This window comes from Asparagus officinalis, chromosome 3 (genome assembly GCF_001876935.1).
Source record: "Asparagus officinalis chromosome 3, Aspof.V1, whole genome shotgun sequence".
Taxonomy (NCBI): Eukaryota; Viridiplantae; Streptophyta; class Magnoliopsida; order Asparagales; family Asparagaceae; genus Asparagus; species Asparagus officinalis.
The window spans coordinates 96,327,305-96,334,745 of record NC_033796.1 but is presented as its reverse complement, the minus strand read 5'-3'; positions in this window follow the sequence as shown (position 1 = coordinate 96,334,745).

Here is a 7,441-nt window from a genome sequence, read left to right as displayed (position 1 = left end):
TTGTATAGAGAAAGATATGATCTTTTTACTAACAACATGTCCTGTAGAAAAATGGCTGCATATATATAATATTTAACTAGAGATTTGGGATAACAAATGAACTCTAAACTGAATTAAACTTATGTCATTTGAAAGATGTGTGAATCTAGTTTTCAAAACAGTAAATCATTCTTAAAAATCATTTGTATAGAGAAAGATATGATCTTTTTACTAATAACATGTCCTGTATAAAAATGGCTGCACATATATAATATTTAACTAGAGATTGGGATAACAAATGAACTCCAAACTGAACCAAACTTATGTCATTTGAAAGATGTGTGAATCTATTTTTCAAAAAAGAAAACCATTCTTAAAAATCATTTGTATAGAGAAATATATGATCTTTTTACTAACAATATGTTCTGTAGAAAAATGGCTGCATATATATAATATTTAACTAGAGATTTTGGATAACAAATGAACTCCAAACTGAACCAAACTTATGTCATTTGAAAGATGTGTAAATCTAGTTTTCAAAACAGAAAATTATTTATAAAAATAGTTTTTCTAGAGAAAGATATGCTTATTTTACTAACAGATATCACGTCTATTTTTCCTGCTCATTTTGTGGAGCTGTGTTGCGCCGTTTTGAGGTGCGTTCGCAGAGTTTTGAGCCGCATGATGTTATACGTATAGTCATGAATATATTATGTTATATATTTAAGAATCCTAAGGGGATTATGATGAATTTTAATTTGATCATATTTGAATTAGATATAGTTCATATACATGTTGGATGTCGTTGATGAGCACAGCTTAGTACTATATGGGATAGTGCGTCGACGCACCAGATATACACGGTTTATACATGAGATAACTATCATTGATGACATAGCTCAGTATTATATGGGATAGTGCATCGACATGCCAGAGGTACAAAGATTTATATGAGGTGGATATCGTTGATGAGCTTAGTTCAGTACTACATGAGCTAGTGCGTCGATATTCCATATGTACAGGCCATTGAGTCGGATTTTAGGAGGCTTGATCTTGCCGTCCGTCCCGCACTAGGGTGCAATGAGGCTCGTGAGTCGTATTTCTAGGATGCCTATTTGGTAGTCCGTCCCGCACTCATGTTATGCACTGAGATCGCAATGAGACTAATGAGCCGTGTACACAGTTCAGGATACCTATAGGGTAGTCCGTCGCACTGAGATAATTACTTGATAGCCTAAGTATGGCAGATGCCGATTATGAATACGACCAATCATTGAACTATATAACTGAGATATGTTACTTTTGAAAGTATACAAAAATTATGTGTTAGTATTTTATTCTATCTCTCCAGTGATAATGGAAGATATTATAAATACGATGTGTTGATATCTTATTTCTTTTACTGTCTTTTTTTTACTTCTTAGTTGGGATCAATGATTAGAGATTCACAATTTGAGACTTATGGTATATACATAAGGGTTTCCTTGTTTGGATTATTTCGCTCGACGTACCAGTCTCGTATTATGGATTTCTAATTATTGGTTTCATTAGATTGTCTTTTCTTAGTTCGGAATTAGGTAATCTTGCTGTAGCGCTCTAACGCTCTTGTTGTTGTTTCTTTTTCTTTTAAAAATACCCTTTCAGATAGCTCGGAGTTCCGGAGAGCCGCAGGATGACAGAGTTCTTGCATAGTCGCCGTCCCGAGAGATTTATTAGAGGCTCCATTGTAGTTTTAAATTTTATTCAGAGTTTATTTCCATTTTGTAAAGGCAATGAGCCTTAGTTCGACTTTCCGTTTTGATTCATGTTGAGACATCGTATGTTATTGCAGACTCCAAATGTATTTCAATTTATTTTCAGTTGAGACATGACCTTATTTATGAGATATCATCCTCTTTATCATGTCTATTATTGTCGTTCTACTTCTTTGCCTGTTTTGTACCTACGCTTTTATTTGACCCCACTAGAGGATATTACTGTGATTGGTGAAACTTGTTGTTGTACAGTGTGGGTGCATGGCAGGTTTGACATCTCTAGGTTCACCTTAGACTGTAGCCATGAGTGAAAATAGGGGCGTCACATTGAATCTCTCCAGTATCTTCAAAATGTAGCTCTTTTTGTGATAGAAAGAGCTTTCTCTGATTGTAATCCATATGTGTCTCCATCTTAGTATCTTGTGTGTCGCTCTAAGGTCTTTCATATCACACTCTTCATTGAGGTTCATATTCAACTCTCTGATAGCCGCATGTCTCAAGATGCAATGAGCATGTCATTTACATATAGAAGTAAGTAAACCAATGAGCCATCCTCGGGCCTCCTATGATAAACACAACTGTCAAATAGACTCCTATTGTAGCCATGCTCCACGATGAAATTTTCAAATCTCTTGGACCATTTCGTAGAGGACTCTTTCAACCTGTATGAAGATTTGACAACTTGCATACATGATTCCTCAAACTATAAAACCCTTTTCCTGGTTCACAAAAATTTCCTCCTCCAACTCACCATGGAGGAAAGTTATCGTCACATCTAACAACTTGAGCTCCAATCCTGATATGCTACCAAAGGGAGTAACACCAAATAGAAATGTGTTTAATAACTAGGGAGAATATCTCAGTATAATTGACTCCCTCTTTTTGACCGTAGTCCTTTGCAACTAGATGAGCTTTGTACATTGTACCTATAATGTTAGGGTTTTCTAACTCCCTCTTGAAGTTCCACTTGCAACCAACAATCTTTCTACAGTTTGGTGACTTAACTAGCTTCTGTGTCTAATTCTCATGAAGAGATTCCATCATGTTTCCTATAGTATCAACCCATCTTTTGGATTCTCGATATGCAACAAATTTCTTATAAATGTTGATATCTAAATTCTCATAATTAAGCTACTATGTCTTTAATAGTTTAATTATGCTTAAGATAACCAATTAGAGAACTTATTGAAAGAAAAAGAATTTGATAGGCTATACTTATCTTAAATGATTTAATAGTTTATGCTTTCTTCAATTCTAGGGTTACTATTTAGTTGTTTAGTTCTTTTCATGAGTAGTCATATTAATTTGAATATATTTTGATAGATTATACTTGTTTTTAGTAACTTGATAGTATATGCTAAATAATTCATATTAATATGAGAATAAAAAGAGAGTAATTCTTAAATTCAAATTGAAATTAACTAGCAGATTCAATCCAAAATTCTTAATCTTTTCACTTGATTTCCTCCATCTTTTTATTTGTTTATTGTTTTGATTTGAATTTTTTTACTTTTTTTTCTTTGTTCTTCTTTTTCTCTTATTCTTCCCTCTTGTTTTAGCCTTTTTTTATTCATGACAAACCCTCAATCCAACCAACCTTTATACTCTCTTTTCCTACACATTTCAAGAGCCTCTTAGGAATTTCTTTCTAAGGCACTGCTTCCTTGTGGGATTGATATTTTTAGACTATAATTTGATTGTTTTGCACTTACAATATTGTATTTTATTCACATTATTCTCTTACAGAGAAGGGTGATGATTGAGGCGCATAGTTATTAAGATGTTGTAGGTAATTAGTGAAGAATTAGTCATATTGAATGTGTTGGTGGACAAAGAGGCTTAAAGATTAAATGACTAAAATGATGGGAAGTTATGAACATGTAACTTTTGTGGGGAACAATAATTCTCTACGAGTAAATTAATTAGATTGATGCTTATTTGTTAGGTAAATTTGCACATATCCCTCCCTCATGTATATCATAAGATCCTTATGACCTAAAACAAGATGGGGGTAAAACAGAAGGATATCTGATATTTACCCGCTTAATATTAAACTTATTATAGGCAAAATGGGAGTAGCATTACTTGGATAAATGAAAAAGTATCAAAGGTCCTTTTCCCCATCTCAGACCAGGCCACAAGATTTTCTAGTTCTTCCATTTTTAAGTATATCCACGACACTATGCTAACTGCTAGTTGAAAAAGTACTTAAATAGACAAAGTGGGGGAAAATATCATTCTTAGCCTCTCGAAGAACTCTCTCAATTCTCTTGTCCATATGCCCATCAACAAAACGGTGTAGCCAACACCACCAATGATACATCCTAGAAACCACTAGATCCTACTCCTTTCTGCATCAACACCTATCTAATTCTGGGCTGAAGCCCTTCTCACGAGTGTCTACCTCATCAACTATGCTCCATCCTCATTAGTGGTGAGTGGTGGAATTGGGGGTTTTGAAGTTATATCAATGTGGCCCCAGAGCCCACGAATATGAAGACTAATGCTGTGACAACCCCACTTTAGTCCCACATAAACTAGTGTGAAAAAATGTTAGTGGTTTAAAAGCCCAAGGCCCAATAATTAGTGTTAGCATTTTGGCAGTGAACTTTAGCCAACATCGAGTTACTCTCAGTGGGTCCCACGTCTTGCTCGCGCCAACGGCTCGTGGGCCCAAGGCGTGACAAATGATATCAGAGCAGTTAGTCAGCCGGAAGTGTGAAGCTAAGTGCTATACGGGGCTAAGTGTTACACCGTGTGGATGCGTCGTGAGCCAACTCTAGAGCATGTAGGATCCACTTTTAGAGTCCACATCGTCTGACAGTGACACATGGATATGCCAATTATCATGTCGTGACGATGAGGATGTCGTCTTGTAAGATGGGGTGATTGTGACAACCCAGTTTAGTCCCACATGAACTAGTGTGAAGAAATGTTAGTGGTTAAATAGAGAAAAACCCAAGGCTTAAAAATAACTAGTGTTAGCATTTTGATAGTGGACTTTAGTCAATATTGAGTTACTCTTGATGGGTCCCACGGTTTGCTCGTGCCAACAGCTCTTGGGCCCACGGCGTGATAGATACGTAGGGAGTAAGATCATAGACGATAGTTGTCACCATTGAGTTTGACGTCGATGGATTGCTGATGGAAGTGCATCTCCTGCGTTGTCATGTTGGCCATATGGGTTCAATTAATTGAAGAAATTGGTGCTACCTGGGTTTCAATGGGGGTAGTCGGGCCGAATTAGGTATGAGGTAATTCTAGTTTAGGATCAGTGACGTAGGACAGGTGGTGGTGCAATTTTTGCTCTATTGGTCAAGCCTCGGTGCAGAGATGGCGCGCCTGGTGCAGCAACGGTGCCATCATGCAGACGAACGATTGACTGCGCCATGGGCAACGGGGTATGGTTCTGGCTCATACTGAGTCCACCGATGGTGCTGGCGTGGTCGCCTGGTGCAGTGACGGTGCGATTGTGCGGATGACCGGTCGATACTGGGTGCGCCGTGGGCGAGCGAGTGCAGTTCCAGCTCGAACTGGGTCGAGCGATGGTGCAGATCTGGCAGGCGTGGTCACATGGAGCGTCGAGCGATGTCAAGCAATGGTACGATTTTGGGTCAAGGGGTCAAGCGATATCAATTGAGGCTTCTAGTGGTGTTAGCTTGGGGAACAAAGGTGTTCGACAGTGGGCGACAACCATGGTTTACTATGCGAGGAGTTTGTTAGATTGTAGGGTTGAGATTTAAGGAGGCAGTTGATTGGATGACTCTGATACCATGTTAAATGTATAGCAAATTAGGAGAAAATGATCTTTTTCTTCATTGATATGATGGCCTACTTAATGTGAATAAGATTGTTCTACTACTCTACCCAATGTGGGACTAAATAAGAGTATTCTATGTACAATATGAATAGGATTATTCTACTACTCTACCATTGTGGGACTAAATAAGAGTACTCTATACATAATATTTAACATACAGTATATGTCAGCATCCACTAACCAATCACTGAGTCAGTCGTCTACTCAATTTATCTCCCAAATAGCTCTTTACCAAATTCATTGTAAAAAAAAAATCTGTTTTTATAGTTGCCATTACTAGGGGTGAAATCAGTATCATCTTAAAAAAGTAAGCATATCAAAAGATAAAAATACAGTAAGGTCTGGTGTATTATAATTGTCCGAGTTGGAAACTTTAGTAGTGGATTTTATATTTTTAGTGAGATTGGAAGGTTAGGATTCCTGAGCAAAGTGAAACCACGTAACATCACTTTACCTTAAGTAGCCCTTCCTCCACTCATTTTTAAACCTAGTTTGACTAGAGTAGTGTGGAGTTGTCACCACTCTATTAAATTGGACGTATATGAATTGGTTTGTGCAGGTCAGACTAATTCCTGTTGACCCGAACCCGAATAACTCGATCCGGTTTCCGTCCCTACTATATAAACGCCTCTAGAAAGTGGATACAAAAGACAGAACGAGATAGTGTAAGCATTAGATGATTTGGACCTAAGCCAGTGCCCAGCTCTATGTACCCTTGTTCTTCAACATTAATGCAGATCCCAATATTGATTCCTTAAACAAAGAGAGATACCTTTCTGTCTATCTTCCTAGCTAAGATGCAAGCTAAGATTTGTCGCTAGCTCAGACCTTGTGAATATAAAAGAGCAAATATAAGTATGAATCAAATACAATGGATGCTTTGCTTTGTATCCTATCCATTTATTTAGTCATTAAACAATCCGAAAGTTGATGTGTTTTCCGTAAATAAGATGTATAAGTAAGCAGAGAGACTACATAGGTAATTTGCATTATCATTATATCATTTCACTTTTTTTTTTCTTTTTTTTAAAGAAAATTAGTTCAAATGGAGAAAACCAGTCTAGCTACAAACAATATTCAGAGCTAACCAAGAAGAAAAGTCATCTGGCAAATCCTGCAGTCAAAATTGTTCTAACCCTTAATCTCGTCCTAGTTCAGCTAGATTGTGTGCGAATCTTTTAGGTTCTCTAGGCACATAAGAAATTTTTAGTTGCCCGCAACTTAATCACATCTTATCTATCTCATCAATGATTAATTGTAGAGGGTGGATATCAAAATTCTGATCACGAAGTTTTTGAACTACAATAGGATGATCAGACTCAACTATAGAGACAGTTTTGAACTACAATAGGCTCATCACCAGCCTTCTTGACCGGCGCAAGGACTGGAAGGAGACATTTTTCTGTGTCGTGGGGGGCGACCTAGAGTTGGGCTGCTCAAACTAGGCCGAAATAAGGAGGGAGGCACTCATGGTTGCTCGACGAGAGAGGGATTCGCTTAACCAGATCAAGGCATATGCTGGCTCTCGTCGAGTCGACCATCTACTTGACAACTCGGTCTTACGGGTTGCCAATATGTCGGTAGTAACTCCTTCTACCAAGGAACAGGAGAGGGCTTCAGCCCTTATCTTAGGAACAATGGAAGCAGCGGTGGTGCCGATTGCTCCTTTGGCTGATCCTCAGGAGGGGCCTTTTGCTAGGCCCGAGAAGCATCTCTGCCGGGACTTTCCTCTAATGGAGGTCGAGTCAGCCAATGTGGAGCCTCCTGCCACCCTTGTCCATAAATGGGGGAGGAGGCCTCGAAGGGAAGATGAGCAGTATGAACCTCGGGTGGCGGCCGAGATGGCCAAGACCGACGTAATCCATCTGGACGAGTCGACCCCTGAAGA